Source organism: Podarcis cretensis (genome assembly GCF_951804945.1).
Source record: "Podarcis cretensis genome assembly, chromosome: 3".
Taxonomy (NCBI): domain Eukaryota; kingdom Metazoa; phylum Chordata; class Lepidosauria; order Squamata; family Lacertidae; genus Podarcis; species Podarcis cretensis.
Genome location: NC_137172.1, coordinates 53,333,212 through 53,354,055, shown reverse-complemented (window position 1 = coordinate 53,354,055; position 20,844 = coordinate 53,333,212). Strand labels below are relative to the sequence as shown.

Below are 20,844 nucleotides of genomic sequence, written 5' to 3'. Positions count from 1 at the left end.
AGCCCTCCAAAACGCAAAAGCCTTCATTAAGGCGATGGACGATTGTTTTTTATCGGAGATAGATGTAGATGTCGCTAGAAAAGAGATTCACGGTCTGAAACAAGGCAGAGCCACTGTAAGGCAATATCATTCCCGCTTTTTTGCATTGGTCAACGCGCTGGGATGGGAAAAGGACTCAGCGTCCGTCAGGGACCTGTTCTGGGAGGGGCTCAACGGGGCTGTGAAAGACGAAATCGCAAGGGGGGAGAGGCCACGGAGCACTCAAGAAGTGGTCCAGAAGGCGTTGACGATTGGTGTGCGGCTGGAAGAACGTCCCTGGAGCAAAGATGAAGGGCGTTGGGGACGCACGCCAGCAAGGGCACCTCCTTTCTTCCCCAGAGACTCAGCGCGCGCTCAATCCACGCCTCCACTGGGAGGGGGAGAGGAGCCGATGGAGATAGGTGGTGCCAAGGCTCAGTCAGCGACCAGAGCCCTCACACCAGGAGCAGCCAAGGTGAAGCCTCCTAGAGGGAACAGGAAGTGTTACATCTGCGAAAGTGCTCAGCTTTTGGCAAAAGAGTGCCCCCAGAGGCTCCACAAGCACAATGCAGCCTCAGCAAAAGTAACAGAAGCAGCTCAGCAGAGGGAACCGCAGCAGGGAAACGACGAAGTCTGGCTGGAAGCAGAGCCGCTGGGGCCCAGCCAGACGAATCAGTGAAGCAGTCCCCAGGAATCTTACAGCCCACAGACCCCCTCCCGCCCAAACCAGTGGTGCAGCTCACCGCAACACTCCAGCTTCCCAATGGGCTCACCATGGAAGTGCCTATTACCATTGACTCTGGTAGCAATGCAGACTTTATGGGGGTGGATTTAATCAAGCAACATAGCATAGCGCTCCTGCCTGCCACGATGCCCCTGAAAGTAGTGACAGTCGATGGAAGAGAATTGCTGGGGGGACAGGTGGTACAGCAAACGCCGCCAATGGTGATGCGCATTGGAAATCACCGCGAAGTCATCAGCTTCAACGTCACCCAACTGTCAGACACGCCCATAGTGTTGGGCATGAGCTGGTTGGACAGGCACAGCCCGGCATTGGCATGGTACCAGCGTAAATTGACCTTCTGCTCCTCCTACTGCGCAGAACATTGCATCATGACTAACCAGGAGGACGAGGGGCAAGAGGATGACCCACAGCTACAACTGGGCATGCTGCAAGCTGTACCCGACAAGTACAAGGCGTTTTTGGAGGTCTTCTGCGAGAAGGAAGCGGACAAGCTGCCTCCCCACAGACCCTACGACTGCAAGATTGACCTCCTGCCGGGGGCAACGCTGCCGACCGGAAAACTGTACTCCATGTCTGAAGACGAACTGCAAGAGCTCAGGGAGTTCATAGATCACAATTTGAAGCGGGGATTCATCCGAGAATCCAAAGCAGTGGGGGGCAGTCCTGTTTTCTTTGTGAAGAAAAAAGACACGCCCCAGAAGAGGCTTGTAGTTGATTTCAGAATTTTAAATTCGAAAACCAAGCCCACGGCTTTCCCGATGCCCAAGATCGACGACTTGCTCGCGACGGTGAGGAAGGGACGCATCTTCACCAAGCTGGATCTACGAGGGGCGTACAATCTTATACGCATGCGGGAGGGCGACGAGTGGAAGACGGCCATGTTCACGCCCTTGGGCACCTATGAGTATAGGGTTATGCCTTTCGGTTTACAAAATGGCTCCCACTGCTTCCAAGCCTTCATGCATCACGTGTTAGCGGGGCTCCTATACAAGAAGTGCGTCTGCTTCCTGGACGACATTCTGATCTTCTCGGAATCGCAGGAGGCTCACGAGAGAGATGTCAAGGAAGTCCTGCAAAGACTACGGGAGCACAGGCTTTACGCCAAGCTGGAGAAATGCCAGTTCGACATGACGGAGGTGGATTTCCTGGGCTACAAGCTGTCCGACAAGGGAATCGCCATGGACAGCGCCAAGGTACGATCAGTACTGGACTGGAAGAGCCCGCGCAATCGGAAGGAGGTCCAGAGGTTTGTCGGCTTTGCTAACTTTTATCGCAAGTTCATCAAGGGTTTCGCTATGCAGACGGCGGCCATCACGGACACCCTCAGCTCCAAGAAGAAGAAGTTCATCTGGACGGACCAGGCGGAGCAGTCCTTTCAGAAACTCAAGCGTCTTTTCGCTTCCGAGGAACAACTGCTGCATGTGAACCCCAGCAAGCCCATGAGGGTGGAGACGGATGCCTCCGACAGAGCCGTGGGGGCAGTCCTGTTGCAGCGAGACCCGCAAGGGGATTGGAGGCCGTGTGCTTTCTACTCCAGGAAGCTCAGCAAGTCGGAGCAGAACTACACCATCTGGGACAGAGAGTTGCTGGCCATTCATGCAGCATTCAAGGCGTGGCGGCACTTCCTCATCGGAGCCAAACACACGGTGCAAGTTCGCACGGACCATAAGAACCTGGAGTACTGGCGCACGGCGCGGTTCCTGAACCAGAGACACATCCGCTGGGCGGAGTTCTTTGCGGATTTCGACTTCAGGATAGAATATATCCCCGGAGACAACAACGTCATGGCTGATGCGCTATCCAGGAAGCCGCAGTATCTGGAGGAAGCAGCACCGGTAGCGGCCAAACACATTTTCGCACCCAAGGCGTGGGCATGCGCTTCTGCCACAATAGACCTGGAAGCGATACGGCGCGAGCTGCGAACAGATTCCTTCGCGCGCTCCAAGATGGAGGAGGTGCGCAGCGGCACGGCAAAGGACGACAAGTTCCAGATACGCGACGGACTGCTCCTCCGCAAGGGGGCCATCTACGTACCGGGAGATGAACTCCGCGCGACAGTACTGCAACAGCTACACGACGCACCCAGCGCCGGACATTTCGGCAAGGAAAAGACGGTGGAATTAGTAGCCAGAGACTTTTGGTGGCCCAAGATGCGGGGAGAAGTCGCGGAATACGTCACGAGGTGCGACACCTGCCAAAGGGCCAAGCCAGTACACAGACCGCCGGCGGGACTGTTAGAACCGCTACAGACCCCGTCCGAACCGTGGGAGAGAGTAGCCTTGGACTTTGTCACTGACCTGCCCAGCTCGAGGGGCAAAACAGCAGTACTCGTGGTAGTCGACATTTTCACCAAGATGGCGCACTTCATTCCTTGCGCGAAGGTGGCCACAGTGGAACAGACAGCCAAGCTGTTCATAGACCACGTGTTCAAGGTACACGGCCTGCCACGGTCTATCCTGTCTGACAGGGGGCGCCAGTTCATCTCGAGTTTCTGGCGGAAGCTGATGGGGATCCTGAACGTCAAGGTCAACCTAGCGTCGGCAAGACACCCGCAGACCAACGGACAAGCGGAGAGGGTCAACGCCGTCATGCAGCAGTACCTGAGATGTTACGCCAACCAGCAGCCCTCGACCTGGGTGGACTATCTGCCCCTGGCCGAGTTTGCCTACAACAACACACAACACGTGTCCACGGGGGTGACACCGTTTTTTGCCAACCACGGGCGACATCCCAGGACCTTCCCGGGCTTAGAGAAAGAGGGGGAGGGGGAGCCACAGGGAGCAGAGGCATTGGCAGAGGAGTTACAGGAGGTCCATGAACAGCTCCGTAGACAGTTAGACCTAGCAAAACACGTATACAAGATGCAAGCAGACAAACACAGAAGAGTGGGGGAGGACATACGGGTAGGGGACTGGGTCTGGTTAGCGGCCCAGGCAGTGCCGGCCAGATCCTTAGCTAAGAAGAAGCTAGGACACAAGCAGTTGGGCCCTTACCTAGTCGAGGCACAGATCAACCCAGTGGTTTTCCGTTTGACACTACCGGAGGGTTCCAGAATGCACCCGGTCTTTCATAGATCGGTGCTAACGCCCTACAAGGCACCTCACAGGTTTCAGGAGCCAGGAACAGCTCCCAGTCCGCTTAGAGATGCACCCATGACAGGGGGGTCGCCGAGGGCGGGGCCACTCAACGAGGTGACGGAGATTTTGGACTCGAGATGGGGGGAAGAGGGAGTCGAATATCTCATCGCAAGGGAAGGTGCCCCGGCCAGCGCCAACAGCTGGGTGCCGTACTATGCGGTGGAGGAGCACTACCTCAAAGACGAGTTCCACGCACTCTTCCCACACAGGCCCATGCCGGAGGATTATTTTGACGAATATCTTTTCACCCCCACACTCTCAGCCAGTACGTTTCAGGGGTTCTCCTCGGTTGAGGAGACGGTTCCAGAGACTACCTCGCCGGAGGGGTCGGTCTCAGACTTGGGTGCGGAGCGCTCTTATTGGTGGGACACTCAACCCGAGGAGGAGTGGCGCAGGAGACTGCTCAGAGGGCCCTGGCACGCAGACTACCCAGAGGAAATGGGGGAACAAGGGGGCATGGACGGGTTGGGGGAGGATCCTGGTTTCGAGCACGCCGGCAACGAGATGGAAGCGGAGGAGAGCGACGTCGATGTACCCGTCACGGACTGGCAGCATGCCAGGGGGGAAGACCGGTATCCGGCATGCACCCCCACAGCATTGGAGCACCCGGAACCGACGCCAGAAGAGGGGGAGGGGGGAAGGGGGGGCTTCGAGGGGGGGATGGATGTCAGGGACTCAGCGGGAGCGCAGGGAGGAGAGGAGATGGAAAGCGAGGGGGAGCAATCCGAGGGCAGCATAGGAGAATATGACAGCAGCCCGATAGATTCCATGAGCCTCTCCAGCGAATCGGAAGATTCACAGAAGGGGGCGCCGATGGGCAGGGCAAGGGGCGACCCAAGGGGGACACCCCAGAAGCAAGGGGCCAGCGGGGACTCTCAGAGCAGCAGTTGCAAATCAGGACCAGCTTCCCCACCAGAGCGTAGTGGGGGGGAGGAGTCCCAGGTGTCAGAGCCCACATATGCACCACCAGCGAGAGAAGATGAGTCAGGGTGGACCACGCCTCCATCGGAGAGCGAGTTAACGGTTAAGAGGAAAGTTGCAGGCTGGGCGCGCGCGCCAAGTTCAAAGGTACAGGCGAGCGGCACAGAAGGTAGCCCGGATAGGGAACCAGGTCCTAAAGCCCGCCGGAAGGAGGGGCAAGAATCGTCAGGGTCAGCGTCAGAGGAGTCCAGGAAGGATGAGACCCTAGCGGGCAGGAGGGCCCAGAGGAGAAAGGAATTTAGGAAGAGGTGGAGCAAAGCGAGAGTCTTAAACTGGTGTGGAGGGGGAGGAGACTCAGACAGGACTTCGCCGGTCTAAGGTCGGGACGTAGAGCTGCACGCTGCGGCTTTAAAATGGAGACTGAATCTCAATAAAGACTTTTGTACATAACTACAGCCTAGCGTTGGTCCTCTGTGAGCTGGGACCTGGAGGCAGCTCTGACAGCTATGTATTTTTTAAAGTTATATTGTGTACTTCTATGTTCTCAAGGCAGCTTGAGGATTCCATGATTCCAAAGGTGAGGTATAAGTATTTTAATTTGTAAATAATGCCCATTGGTTTTATTTAATTTCTTCCCACAGGTCAGGGAGTGGTGGTGTTTGGAGACCCAGAAAGCTCTGGATCCTTTCCATCCTTGCCTACTTTTGTTCTGCCTCCCACCAACATGCCCTCTATCTGCCCATGACATGCACCTTTTCTGCCTTACTGATGTTGATGCTCCAACAGAAGATCAAGGGCCCCTGAAAGTACCATGGTGTAGGGAAGAGGAGACATCCAACACTGGCTGTCCTTCTCTAGAGTTTAACAACTTTTTGTGGCCTTAGAGAAGGAGATCTAATGTTTCTAGCACCCTCTGGGATGGCTGGGCCATTGAAAGTATCTTAGGATTGAAGGCTAAATCTTTAGCTGAACATAAATTTACACCTGAATGGGGAAGGAACTGAACTATAATATCATGTTGGATATATGTATATATTTATTCAAGAGGGTAAAAAGTATATAGCTATTGCTTTAAGAGAAAAATAATTTAAGGTGATGAAAAATGAAAAATAAATGAAACAATGACCAAACCGCTCTTAGCTCGAGAAAGATATGTATATATCATCAGCCCTTTGGGGCTCTCTGCATTTGTTGAAAAGCAGTAAATAAAGAAACATTAATTATTATAATCTTACACAAAATAATCCTTGTTGAAGATTTGGATAACCTCAGGCAGACAATTGTTATATTTGGTGGGCCTGCCCTAAAAATGTCTGGTTTCAGCAAGCTATAACTGTGATAATAAAAGACAGACCAAAAGTTCTCATTAAATCCAATAGTTCTTCTATGTTATATGAAGGAATCTTTTGAGACAGTAAAATGAAAAATAAATGATTAATTTGTTCCTAAAATCCAGGACTGAAACAGAATGTAAATAGAATACAGTGTTACCTTGTTTTACAAACTTAATCTGTTCCGGAAGTCCATTCTTAAACCGAAACAGTTCTTAAACCAAGGGGCGCTTTCCCTAATGAGGCTTCCAGCTGCCAGTGCCCTTCCACAATTTGGATTCCATTCTTAGACCGAGGTAAAGTTCTCAAACCAAGACACTATTTCTGGTTTTGCAGAGTTTGTAAACCAAATAGTTCTTAAACTGGACTATTCTTAAACCAAGGTACCACCATACTGGGGAAAGGCCATAGCTCATTAGTAGAGCATCTGCTTTGCACACAGAAGGTCCTGGGTTCAATCTCTACCATCTGCAGGTAGGCTTAGAATAGACCCCCATCTACTGGAAAGCTACTGCCAATCAACACTAACAAAACTGAGCTAGCTCAACAGAAGTCAGCTTCCCATGTTCTTATGTTTTATCTAGTGAAGCTTGGCTAGGAGGATGATGAACTACATTGCTGGTGGCAAAACTTACCCATTTATGTACTCAGCTATAATCCCCATGGAATTCAGTGGGTTTACCTTAATGTATATAGGATTGCAGCCTTCCAGAGGGAAGGGAAATAAACTCATACATGGAGAACTGGATTTAGTTTTTAGCCCACTAGAGATTCAGAAGAATTGTTAACTAGGGTGAAATTATTCTGTTGATTTTCATCAAGGGATGTGCTTGTTTATGTACTATATGTACACATATGGAAATATTTGAATAATTTTCAAAAGCATGTGAACTATGTGGATGGGAGAAGGGAGCTAAAATCAAGTGGGCGATGCCTTGTGAATGGCATTGAAACATGTCTACTTCTGAACAGCCTGCACTGAGTTCTGTGAGGTTGCCCCCCCCCCCCAGAATTAAGGTGAGTAAATAAGAAACTCTACATTTGATGAAAAGGTATTTGTGTGTCCCAATCACCTCTGACAGCTACAGCCCAATAAGCTAGGTGCTAGCATCTGAAACTAACTTGCATTAGTGATGCTCAGTGGGTGGCAAGTCTTACAGCTGGTGCTCTGCTTGAGGAAGGAAACTAGCAGTAAAAACACTTTAAGCATCGCAGGAACGTAGCCCACAGGAGGGCTGCATGTCTCAGGTCCAACTGTCTGGTCCCATCTAGGACTTTATTAGTGGCCACCCACGGAGTATTGCTAAGGCAATTTTGCTTTTAGCATTTTGAAACTCTTTGGCTCTTCGTTCGCCAGTATGTTGATTCAGCAAGTCATCTGAAAGAATAGGGCAATAGTGGTGAGGAAATTAAGAGTTCAGTGTTTGGGTTGAATAATTAGCACAGTTTCCTTTGTGATCTTTTGGCAATAAATTATTTCCTGCTCTTTATCCCTCTTGGGGACCCAAACTGTAGAGTGAAATGAAGCGTAGCGTGGGTTGTCAGCACCCGGGGCAAGGCAAGTAATTTGCGCCCCCTAACCCGTGGATTTGCGCCCCCTAACCCGTGGATTTGCGCCCCCAACCCTAACCCCCAGATGTTGCGCCCGGTGCGGCTGCCCCCCCCCCGTACCCCCCACGCTACGCCACTGGGTATGGAGGCAGGTTTGTAGCACTGCTAATGGCATGAACCAGGCCTGATCTACATTTCGTTCCACTTCTGCCCGCTTGATAAAGCAGCTATGTACTGCCCCATAGATAAACATAACAAATTAGCCCCTAATAAGCTTGAAGCAAATATTTTATGTCTGTATTTACACAATTTATAACCCTCATAATCAACGGCTATTTAGTGTCACTATTTAGCATCTACTGATAAATACAAATATACATAAAAAAGATACATATATCCTCTGCAGTGGTCCCACTCTGGGTTGAGTTCCCCATGCCTGCAATTTGCATTGGGAGAGGAAGCTCCCATTGGAGTGAATAAGCAAATAAGTTGGCTGTACAAAGCTGCAGGCGCCACTCTGTTGTGTTCCTCATTAAATCTGACAGGATTCTTGGTCTATCCTGTAAATCTGTTCCTACATATTGCTACTGGTGTGGAAACCCCCAATACATTGTGTCCAACCCCCCCCCCCTTGCATCAGCGCTGCATGACTTCCATTTATGACTCACGTTCTTTAATAGGCCTGTCATGTTTCCACTCGCAAACTCTTTCGACAGCCTCTTGCCTGGATTCTGCTTCATGCTTCTATGGACTCACTATGATCTCACCTCTATCAGGATAAATGTAATATATACATATATATTTATTTTAAAATTGTGCTAGTAGTAATAAATACAGGCAATACAGTTGACATAATGATGGTTAACAGATGAGAAAGAAAATGCAATTAGATGCAGCGAACCTCATGAAAGGATAAATTGTCAAGAACATTTAGAAGAAATTAGCTGTTCACATGCCTCAAAGTGCAATCCTATGGTTCCTCAGAAGGCATCTCAGGAACCAAAGAGATTTTGTTGATCTCTCTCCCTTTGGGTGTTGGTCTGCCCTAGGAAACCCCCTCCTAGCTGTCGAGGAAAGTATCTCTGCTGCTAGTGTCCCACCATTAGAAAAGGTGAAAAGAGGGCAGAAAGGTGGCAATCCAGGGGCATGTCAAGGACTGAGAGTGGGTAAGAGCCACCTGTTCCCCTCACAAAGCTACAATTCCCAGAGTTCCCTGGGAAGAGGGGTTGACTGTTGAACCACCCTGAGAACTGCCATACTATTAGAGGAGTAGGGATCTCCTAGCAATTTGCAGCACCCTTAGCAAACTCCAGTTCCTAGTACAGTGGTACCTCGGGTAAAGTACTTAATTTGTTCCGGAGGTCCATTCTTAACCTGAAACTGTTCTTAACCTGAAGCACTACTTTAGCTAATGGGGCCTCCTGCTGCCGCTGCATCGCCACTGCACGATTTCTGTTCTTATCCTAAAGCAAAGTTCTTAACCCTAGGTACTATTTCTGGGTTAGTGGAGTCTGTAACCTACAGTGGTGCCCCGCAAGACGAACGCCTCGCAAGACGGAAAACCCGCTAGACGAAAGGGTTTTCCGTTTTGGAGGCGCTTCACAAAACGAATTTCCCTATGGGCTTGCTTCGCAAGACGAAAATGTCTTGCGAGTTCCTGCGGGGTTTTTTCCCCTTCCCCCCCCCTTTTCCTAAGCCCTAAGCCGCTTATCAGCTGATCCGCTGATAAGCCGCTTATCAACTGATCCGCTAAAAGCCGCTAAACCGCTAATAGCGCTAATCCGCTAAGCTGTCAATGGGCTTGCTTCGCAAGACAAAAAAACCGCTATACGAAGAACCTCACGGAATGGATTAATTTCGTCTTGCAAGGCACCACTGTAAAGTGTATGTAACCTGAAGCGTATGTAATCCGAGGTACCACTGTATTATTTGGGGGAAGCCATGGCTGTCTAAAGTAGGATCATAGAATTGTAGAGTTGGAAGGGACCCTGAGGGAATATCAACTTTACATGTATAATGCAGATATGACCTGAGTGTGAGGTTTATCACTTGCAACATTGCACTGGACTTTGAGCCTTAATTTTTTTCACTTCACTTTTAATTTGTATACCGTCTTTCTATTTTACAATACTCAAGGTGGTTTCCAAGCTGAAGAAACAAAGAATGTACACCTTACAACAATCTAATCCAATACAAAAATGTGATAATAAAACAATTGTTTATGGAGTTTAATTCCTGCCCCTACAGCCTATGAATATTGTAGACCTTAGGATACCTGGGTGATCTCTCTCTCTGTTTCCTGATCTCTCTGATGGAGCATAAACATGGCTAAAAGACCTATATGGTCTGGAGGGATCAAAGAATCTAAGAGAATCCTGGCAAAATGAACCGAGTTCAACACAGGATAATGTGGGACTTCTGCAAAACAGGGTTTTTTTTCTTGAATTGAGTATTTCCTCTATTTCCACCACATTTTTCACTTTTATAATATTCAAACTGGGCTGGGCTGAAAGATCCATGCCCCTTGGTATTATAAGGTCACTTGAGAAGACATTTAGAAGTTTTAAAAAGAGACTTCCAATATGACTAAATAAGCAAGAGAAACTTCAAATGGGTCTTTCAGGGTGGTGATGAATTACTGTTATGTGTTTGTAGGGATGAGATGTTGTCTGTTGATTAATGACCAAGTGTGGTGCATCCGATTTAGTTATTGGAGGGACTGCTTCATAGCCACACTCCACTCTTGTAGAAACGGGCTTTGTTTTGCCCACTTATGAGATGAATTCATCCATCAAGAGGGTTCTTTCTGTCAAAAACTTAAAAGGAACATATGCCAAATGGCTGTGGGAAAGTGGTAAGTGCACTCTTTAAACTGATTTATTCAGTCCCGTGCATAATCAATGCAGTGGACATTTTGTTCTAAGTGTGCCTAGATGGGTGACTATGGATTGCCAGGGTATTGAACTCTGGTATAATAAGAATTTCCCAAAAAATAAATTTTAAAAATAGCCTCTTAAATCTTTCCGTTTTCCAGGCTACCACTGAGACGCGAGATCAGGAGCATTCAATTTGTGTCAGAATCAATTCCAATCAGCATTTAGATGGCTTCGGCTGTAGGACAGTGAGTGGAGTATGGAAAGGATTCCCCCCTGCCCTTTTTATTGATGACTTGGTTATGAAACATGGGCTGAGATCCTAAGTACACTTGCATCAGGAAAAGCATTCTCCTGAAATCAATGGTGTTGACTTCCAAGCACTGGCAGGAGTGCCAGAATATTTAAAGCTAGGGTAATAGTACCAGTGCCTCTCATTACAGCCAGTAAAGTCAACAGTGCCTCTGGATAATCCATTTGGACAGTAAATTATCGTGTATGTCAAAAGTACAAATCTAATACAATTTCAAACCTGTTTAAATGTTGCGTTACATGTTGCCGGCATGCAGCTCTGTGCTGGGGTTAGAAACATCTCAAATAAATGCCTTAAAATTCAACAGAACTACAGCAGGTAAAGGTAAAGCTAAAGGACCCCTGGACGGTTAAGTCCGGTCAAAGACGACTGTGGTGTTGCGGCATTCATCTCGCTTTCAGGCTGGGGGAGGTGGCGTTTGTCCACAGACAGCTTTGACTAAACTGCTTCTGGTGCAACAGAACACCGTGACGGAACCCAGAGCACAAGGAAACGCTGTTTACCTTCCCGCCACAGGGCTACCTATTTATCTACTTGCACTAGTGTGCTTTCAAACTGCTAGGTAGGCAGGAGCTGGGACAGAGCAACAGGAGCTCACCCCGTTGTAAGGATTCGAACTGCCAACCTTCTGATCAGCAGGCCCAAGAGGCTCAGTGGTCTGGACCACAGTGCCACCCGCATCCCTAGAACTACAGCACACACACACACACACAGAGAGAGGGAGATTTGGGGGCGGGGAAGAGAACTTTTATTTGAGAAGGATGCCAACTGCTACAGTACATCTCATGAATAGGAGTCTTACTAGCTCCAAGGACAAATTTGGGAGAGATGGTCAGACAAAAGATGTGTTGGGTTTGATAGTGCAGAACATTGTCTTGAATTTTTTCTAAAGAGCTTTTTAAACTAAACCAAATGGTCCCACTTAAACACAAAATGAAGAATCTCAGAGCATTTGTGCCTTTGACAATACAACATAAATGATCTTAAACAGATTATTTCCAGCTTCATTTTAAACTTTCTCGCATTAAGAATTGTGCCCCCCCCCCAAAAAAAAACTTCTTTGATTTACTGTTGGTAAAAGTGTTTGTCAGAATCCAAAGATGTGGGAAGGGTACATTTTCCCAAGGCCTAGAGATCTTGAAAAACCAAGCTGCCACTTCACTACAATGGAAGGAGAACTGAGGGCGAATGGTAGATTAAAGCAACCATATAATTTGTCTTACATTCAGTTCAGTCCTAAAATGTGTGACACTAGAGGCTGGGGAAATGGAAGAACCTTCAAGATATCTACTTCACAAATATCCTACAGCTCTTTTAGAGAGGTTTCCGTGTGAAATATTGAATTTTAAAACAAAATGAAGTCTACTTTGGAATAAGATTTGCAAAAAAATAAAAAATAAAAAAATAATTACAACTATTTTTTTAGTGAAGTGTGCATTACCTACAGATCTTTTGCACACTGCCAGTGTTTCTGGCAGAAGCTAAAAGGAGTTTTAGCAAACTAGAAATCATCAAATACTACAGGAGATCTACTATGGGCAAGAGCAGTTAAGCTGTCTATCAAATCTGACCTTGTAAGGAAAACTGACTTGGGGGGAATAATCCATGATTTTGCAGTGAAGGTCAGAAAGCCCAAGCCTTACATAAAGGTTTGCAGCTGCAATAGTATAATATTTAAAAACAAAACAAAACAAAACTTTAACAGGATAATCATACCTTTATTAGGAGCAAACAAATTACAAGGTAGTCTGTGAACTCATATTCAGGCTAGATGTTATGTTAAACAAAAATAGCACGAGAGAGAGACAGCAGGGATGTGTTGGGACGTAATAGAGAAGCCCCAGTAGCTTCAGAATTAAAATAGAAAATTTTCTTTCAGGACTTTCAAGATTGAATGTGTACAGAATGGCATTGTGGCAGACAGCACTGTCTTTAGGATATGTGGCGCCAGGGTGCAAAGATCCGCCCAGTGCCCCCAAATTAAGTTTAGCTCCCAAATTAACTTTTATTATGCTTATGTCAGAAACCATGCTTACGCCTTATCTCTTGTTTGCGAAAGAAAGTTTATTTACAATAGACTTATATTTAAGTATACAACACCACCACACTTAAACTTATAAGCATTGTTAGGCACTTACTTAGGAGAAACATCAGTCGTGTCAAAGTTGCTGCTGACCCCGCTGCTGCATAGCAGCTCAATACAATATGTAACATAATCGTTTGATGTAAGAGTTAATTTCATGTGCACGGTGCCGTTGTGAATGACAAGCGCTGTCGCTGGCGCGGCGAGTCTTTGGTAAATGAGCACACAAAGTCAAAAGTCCTTTAGTGAAACAGTAGGTATACATTTTGGTAATACTTATGTATATATGTATTTTGTTTTCCTAGCTTGATCAAAATTAAGGTATTTATTATTTCATAACAGGTAGATAGCTAAGAGCTTAGGTGGCTTCAGCGGTGGGCGCCTGGCACCCCCCAGGATTCAGCGCCCAGGTACCCCGCATCCCTTGCACCCCCAGGTAAAGACGGCCCTGGTGGCAGGTCCAGCCCACAGATGAGGCAGGGTGAGGCACCTGCCTCAAGTGGCAGAAACCTAAGGGGTGGCACCTCCCTTGCCTCCACCACCTGCCCTGCAGCCTCCGCTGCCAGTGGTGAAGCAGCGGCAGCAGTGGCACCGGTTTCTTGTGAGACATCGTGAGACTTTGGCAAAATCTGACGAGATCTTGCCAGAAGCTGCTGTCGCTGCTAGGCCTTCATGGACAGACGCTACCTCCACTTCGCAGGTGCCACCACACAATGCAGTTGAGAGAGCTGCATTGCCAGCAGTGGGGTGGCAGCAAGGGGCCAGGGAAGCAACAGGGGGCACATTCCCATTTTGCCTCAAGTGACAAAATGGGACACATCCCCCTGTGGTATGTGTGTAGGTTGGAGCTCATGTTACAAGTTTGTAAGGCCCCTAAAAACAATCCCTTAAAAACTGATGTGTCAGTGATGATGAGTCAATTTACTGATTATCATTTTTAACTTGAATTGAAACAGGCATTCATCAGAAGTAAAACACAAATAATTGTTATTCAAGATTTATAACTGACTGAAGTATCCTTCATGAACCCTGTTCTTTAAAATGATTCTAAGTTTCATGAAAAATAAGATGGAAAATTCCATGTTGAATTCCACCCCTGGAGAAATCAGAGCGAATAACAATGATAAAGAAGGTAGCTGAGACAATTTGGATTACATAATCTTTCTTCTTTTTGCTACACTTTCCTTTGGCTCAGGCAAGCCACAAATACACTTTCTCCTTGCATTCGTTTAGCAGAGCAATCTCTGTGCCGCATTGATTTTCAGCATATAAGTAAAAGCTTGGTAAAATATCACTGTCTCTATTAGATCCAACATTTTGGCTTCCAGTCTTGATTAGAATGAATTTGTGGGTAAAAGAGGCATCGTTGCTGAAGAGATGGAAGAGATACTGTATTGGGGTCTGGTAATAATGGCGTGGGGATAGAGATCATTACTGCAGAGGTGATGAAAAAATATGAAAATTGGTATGAAATTAGAGGAAATGAAGCAGAAATTCTAATTTATGTAGGAGCGATCTCAGATGGATAGGAGAAGAATGAGTTGTTGCTGCAAGTTCGAACATGAGTTACAGATTTTCAAAGCACAGTCAAAAGACCCACAATAAGTGTGTGTGAGAGAGAACGAGAGAGTGAGAGCGATGTAACAATGTTGGTATGATAAATCAGGTACCAACATGCTAACCCTTTGGGTCTCTGTATCCCTCCTCTACTTATGTGCCAACATGGGAGTCTCCTAACAGCATCCTTAGCAAACTACAGCTCCCAGAATCCTTGGAGGGCTGTTTAAAGCAGTATCATAGTGCTTTAAGTGTATGGTGTGTGAATGTAGCCAATGTAAACTCAAAACACAATGGATGGAAGTTAAAGGTGGTCTTCTGTTCTCCAGAGGCACCCATCCATTCATAGAAGGTTCAGTTCCATCCAGGCTTTGGTGCTTTAAAGGTTTTTGCAAATGAGAGTGTATGAGTGAATGTGCATAAATCTCTCTCTCTCTCTCTCTCTCTCTCTCTCTCTCTCTCTCTGTGTGTGTGTGAAAGAGATAGATAGATAGATAGAGAGAGAGAGAGAGAGAGAGAGAATTTTCATAATTCCCCCCTTCTTCCTGAAGCTTCCCCACCTTGGAGGAAGTGTTCAAGGGTTGCAGGGGCTGCAGAGAGAAGGAGGAGCTGAAAAAGGAGAGAACCCTGTTCCATGAGTTTGAATTCCCCTCACCAAATGGATTGATAGCCGTCTATATCACTTCATTTCTTATCTACTTCTGATTACTCTACCCATGAGCCCCTTTCAGGTGTTCATTCATGTAGAACGAACATGCTGATTGGATTTATTTATACGGCCATAGACCCATTGTAAAATACAAGTGGACTAACAGATCCCAAATAATATGGAGTGTTTGCTTTTGGTGTGAAGCATAATGCAAGCAAGACATACAAACCGTTACATCTGTTCACTCAGACTCTCTCTTTGTACAGAATGTTAACATAACATCCAACCGTCTACCAGTGAAATGCCTTAAAAGTGGGAGGATCAAATCCTTCCTAACTCCACTATGATATCTATTATGTATTTTGGGAAATGGTTTGTCTGTTTGTTGTCTGTAGGTTCAGCCACCACACTTGGCATGAACTTTCCTGAGGTAGTTATAGCTCGTGGTTTGGGAGAGCTAAACCACAAACTTGGGTTTAGATGACATGCTAAACCAAGCAGTGACTTAGCTCAGGGCATCCCAGCAGCAAAACAACTGCAGAGGAACAAAGTGACCACGATCTCCTCCCTGAGAGCTAGAATGTTTGTGCGTTAATGCCAAGCATGCCAACTCTAGGGGGTTGAGGTGTCTTCGGCCCTCTCAGTATCTGTTGGAAGGGGGCAGGACCCCCTCATTGTTGAGGGGGTAGAGGAGGGCAAGCATGGAGATGAGTGCAGTGCAGCTTCATTGGCTGGCTCCTCCAGAGTGCTCGGCCTTCTCCAAACAACGAGACAACACGTGTGTATCGCATGTGTGATGTCACACACATGTGCCACATGTCACACCCCTCAATCTAGGGGGAAACTTGGCACCTCTGGTTCACACTAAGCCAAGGTTTGGCTTAGAGCAGGCCCCTGCATTTCTTTAACTTTGCCTTCATTTCTGTACAGCTGGAGGAAAAGAATGAGCAAAGAGCTGACTGTTTAGCATTCATTTGAATTAAGCTTTGGCAAATGCCAGATGTCAACCTCCTGCTTTACCTTTGTTTGGGGAAATGAAAAGGTGTTTCCCTTATGCTCTTCTTTTGATTTTCCTAAGATAATAGGTTTTATTTTTGTTCTGTGCATTGCACCCAAGAACTGGTTCATTTGCAAGAAGGCTGCCAGGCATCTCTCTCTCTCTCTCTCGCCTGACTGCAGGAAGGGGTTGTTATTCTCTCCCTCCATGGAAAGCCCAAAGGCTACATTTGTCATGCAGTCACTTTGTTGTGAGTGCGTAATTAAATGTACAGCACTTTGGGATGTTCGGAACTATAAAAAATTACCATAGAAATTCAAGTTGTTGAACTTCCTCCCCACTTCCAATAGAGAAACACAAATGCAAACAAAGCAGACCTAAAAAGGTTCCTAGGGATAAAAATGTGAACACTGGTATATAAATAAAACATTAGAAGGAAAAGAAAATACTTCCGGAAAACAAATCAATAAAGAAAAGAAGTCATTTGGGGAAGCTGATCAGAAGAGAGAGGATTTTTCCTGCTCCAATAAAATAAGAAAAATATGCCCATTAAAGACAAACTCCCCCATGGAACCAAATCTCGGTGCCTCAACTGGGTTGTTAAAATCAGGTGCGTGCCATGTTCACCCTGGGGGTGGCCACAAAATGCTCCATCTATAGACGCCAGTGCTAAAGCTCTAATTGAAATGGTTGGCACAGAGTTTCCTGTGAATGACTATATTGGAGAGACTGGGCAGAATCCAAAAGAAATTTCTCTGAATAGGCCTTGTATGGGACTTGCAGAAGTCACTCCCCAACCAGCTGCCCAGGGCACATATGCCCCCTTGCAGAAAGCAGTGGATGGGCTGGTGTGTAGCTGCTGATCATTTCATGGCTGCTATAGCTCAGCGACAGAGCATATGATTTGCAGGCAGTGGCATCTATTGGAAACATGAGAATGACCTCTGTCAGGGTTTAGGTCCTGTTTAGGCACAGGGTTTAGGTCAGGATTGGTCCCTGGCATCTTCAGGCAGGATAAGGAAAGTCTATTATTTGAAATCACTGAGAGATGCATTAAGAACATAAGAAGAGGCTGCTGGTTCAGGCCAGGGGCCCATTTAGTCTAGCATTCTGTTCTCACAGTGACTAACCAGATGCCTGTGGGAAATTCATAAGCAAGATTTGAGCACAAGAGCACTCTCCCCTCTTTTGGTTTCCAGCAACTGGTATTCAGAACCATTGCTGCCTCCAACTGTGGAAACAGAGCATAGCCAACATTCCTCCACAAATTTGTCTAGTCCTCTTTTAGAAGCATCTAGGTTGGTGGCCTTAGTGCCTCCTGCGGGAGCAAGTTCCACACTTTAACTATACACTATATGAAGAAGTGCTTTCTTTTTCCCGTCCTAAATTTTCCCTGAGTTGTACTGTAATGAGAGGGGGACGACGGACACTTTCCTATATCCACTTTCTCCAGGCTATGTATAATTTTATAAAATTCTGTCAAGTCACCTCTTACTCATCTTTTATCAAAGCTAAAAAGTCCCAACACTGCAACCTTTCTTCACAGGATTATTGCTCTATCCTCTTGATAACCCTTTTCCTCTGAACCCTTTTCCAACTCTACAATATCCTGTTTCCGGTGAGGTGACCGGAACTCTACATACATAGTACAGCTATACCTCGGATTACAGACGCTTCAGGTTGTGTTTTTTCGGGTTACGGACCCGCTGAAACCCGGAAGTACTGGAACAGGTTACTTCTGGGTTTTGGGGCTCACGCATGCGCAGAAGCACTCTAATTGCGCTTTGCGCATGCACAGAAGCGCCAAATCGCAACCCATGCGCATGCAGATGCTGCGGGTTGCGAACATTGCAGGTTTGCTAACGTGCATCCCACACGGATCACGTTCGCAACCCAAGCGTCCACTGTATTCTAAAGGTGGTCGCACCACAGATTTGTATAATGGCATTGTGATATCAGTAGTTTTGTTATCGATTCCTTTCCAAATGATCCCTTGTCTTTTTCACAGCTGCCACATGCTGGGCTGACATCTTCATCAAGCTATCTAGAACCACCCCAAGGTCGCATTCCTGGTCCATCACCTTCAGTTCAGACCCCATGAACGTATATGTGAAATTAAGATTTTTTTGTCACAGGATACATCACTTTACACTTTATATTTTGAAGCATTCCCATCCCCACCCCCCACTTTCTGACATAGTTTGTTTTAAGCTGGTAATGTGTACACATCCTTGGTTTAAGGCAGCTTTCCATGCTCCTATGAGTTCACTGAAACTTACTCCAAAATCAGTGCACATGATGGCAGCTTTTAAGGAGAATACTGATTTAAATCCTTCCCTCGGCTAAGCTAAAGTACTTGAATTTAAGTGGAATTAGTCCCATTAAACTGATCAATGTGATTGATTGGCTTCAGTAGAAACACGCTGGCATAATCGGTTTGTGGATTGCAGGCATCAACATAATCTCTTATTGGGGGCGGGGGCGGAAATGCCCCTAAAATTACTAGGCATTGCACACCAGGAATTGAAAACCACATGGCCCTTCCCACAGGTTTTAAATCTAAAAATGACCTACACATACCAGGAATGAGGTACAGTAGAAATTTAGTAAAAAGTTTTCATTTAATGATAATCATCCTTTGGACTGGCAGTTTTGTTCATTGTGCATTGTCACCTGACTGTTCTTTGTTGTCATGACTACCATCACTCTGCCCCACCGTCTTTAAACAATGGACCTTATGAACTTAAGGCCTTGGAAAATGCAACAGAATAAATTAAGCATTTCATTTGTGATATCTGGGAAGATGTCCTACACAATTACCTTACTGGAAGGCAAGGCAAGGACATTATGGTGACTGCTACCCCAAAACGGTGTGTGTGGAAGCATCTGAATAATGGATTCCTAAACAGTTTCTCCCCTGACACCCACACCCATACTGCTTTCCTTAAAAGACTTAGAGTGTCAAATTACAGCCCTTTGATCCAATGGAGTAGACAGACCATGAGTTCTCATGTGACCCGACTGATCTTAGGTCATCAGATTTCTCATCCTGTCATGTGCCAGCTTTAATAGGCATATCACTGCTGTTGCCCTAAAGGCTCGACATGTGCTGTCATTTAAAGCACAGAACAAGTCAGGTAAACCTCTACATAGTCTGACCATTTGCTAATGCTGCTTGTCAGAAGAGGTGGTTCAAGCAATAATGGGTGTGTTTTTTCTCTCCATCCACTATGTTTATGAGGTTTTAGTCACATCATTTATTGACTTGTTTCATACAAAGGGTCCCAACAGCTAGTGTTACAGGCCCATGAAATCCCACAGGTGCTGTTGTGTGTGTGTCTGGATATGCATTTTTTAAAACTTGTTTTATACAAGGGGTCGCATGAAATCCCACAAGTAGTGCATGTGGGGCTGTGGAGGAGAGCACTGGCTCAATACAAATGATGTCCCTCCTAGTACTGGATTTAGGGTGGTATAGGAAGTTCCCCTGCACACAGTGCCAAACCGAGGGGGTACATAATACTACTAATACTACTAATAATAACAATAATCATAACAACAATAATAAAGCAATTTATATTTATACAGGTGCCTACTGAGAAGATGCAGAAAAAAGCAGCTGTACCAAAAGGAATTCTTGTGAAAATAAGATATATATATATATTTTTTGGGGGGGGGGGCGAATGCACCAAATTTTGCCCTTGCTCAGGGCACCATTTTGATGTCAGGGACTGGGCAGATGAGGGGGACTGGTGGAGACCGCCACCTCAAGAGCTTTCTAGAGAGGAGGTAGTAGGAGAGAGTATGGAGTGGTGGTTTGAGACAGATCACACCCCAGAAGAAAAAGAGGGAGCTGGGAAATAATGGGTGACGACAAACAGGAGCAAGGTAGTGGTGAACACAGACAGGAGTTAGATGTGTTAGAAACAGTACATGAGCCAAGTGACATGGAGAATTTGCCAGAGCCACCTCTTTTCCCCAGGACAAGACGTGTACTGTGTGCCTCAGAGCAGAAAGCCCCAAAGAGAATTGTCCTCAGCAGGCAGCAGGAGGGATCTGATTGCTAGGAAGTATTTGCTGGGGATTGGAGCAGCACTCTGAGCAATGTCGGCTCAAGCGAGAGGGTGTATTTTCCATGTCTTCCTGTGTACCTGTGGATTAAAATTAAAGAACTGAAAAGCTCTCTCTGCTTCTCTGATTTCACTAGGCAGATAGCCAGTGAACTGTTGACGGCACGCCTGACAATTACCAAAGTCCGTCCCTGCCCCTAAAAAGTCATAGCACATAATACCCAAGGTCATGTTGGCACTTGAGGCAGAAAACCCCACAAGCACCTCTCCTCTTTCCAGGCAATTATCTAACAAGAAATCAAATAAGTAAAAATTTGCTGCCCTATCTGAGGGAGGCAGTGGAAGACAGGAGTGCCTGGCGTGCTCTGGTCCATGGGGTCACGAAGAGTCGGACACGACTAAACGACTAAACAACAATAATCATGACACTCAAAATTTGCCACCTGAGGCATATGTCTCACTCTGCCTGCTGGTCTCTAGTCATGCCTATAACAGCACTGGGTCTCCAGGCAATAATTGTGCTTATAATAATGATGTAAATATGAAAGATTATACCCAGAACAAACTTAGTTGGACTCTAGGGTGCTACTGGACAATTT

The 20,844-nt window shown here is 46.4% G+C and overlaps 1 long non-coding RNA gene across 1 annotated transcript in view; it reads left to right on the top strand.

Annotated features, from left to right (window-relative positions):
• Positions 1–20,495, top strand: part of LOC307213794 — a 54,565-nt gene extending 34,070 nt beyond the window's left edge. Inside the window, exon 3 of the long non-coding RNA XR_013837693.1 lies at positions 20,383–20,495. This is a non-coding gene — a long non-coding RNA (uncharacterized lncRNA). The remainder of the gene's footprint in view (positions 1–20,382) is intronic.
• The last annotated feature ends 349 nt before the right edge of the window (positions 20,496–20,844 follow it).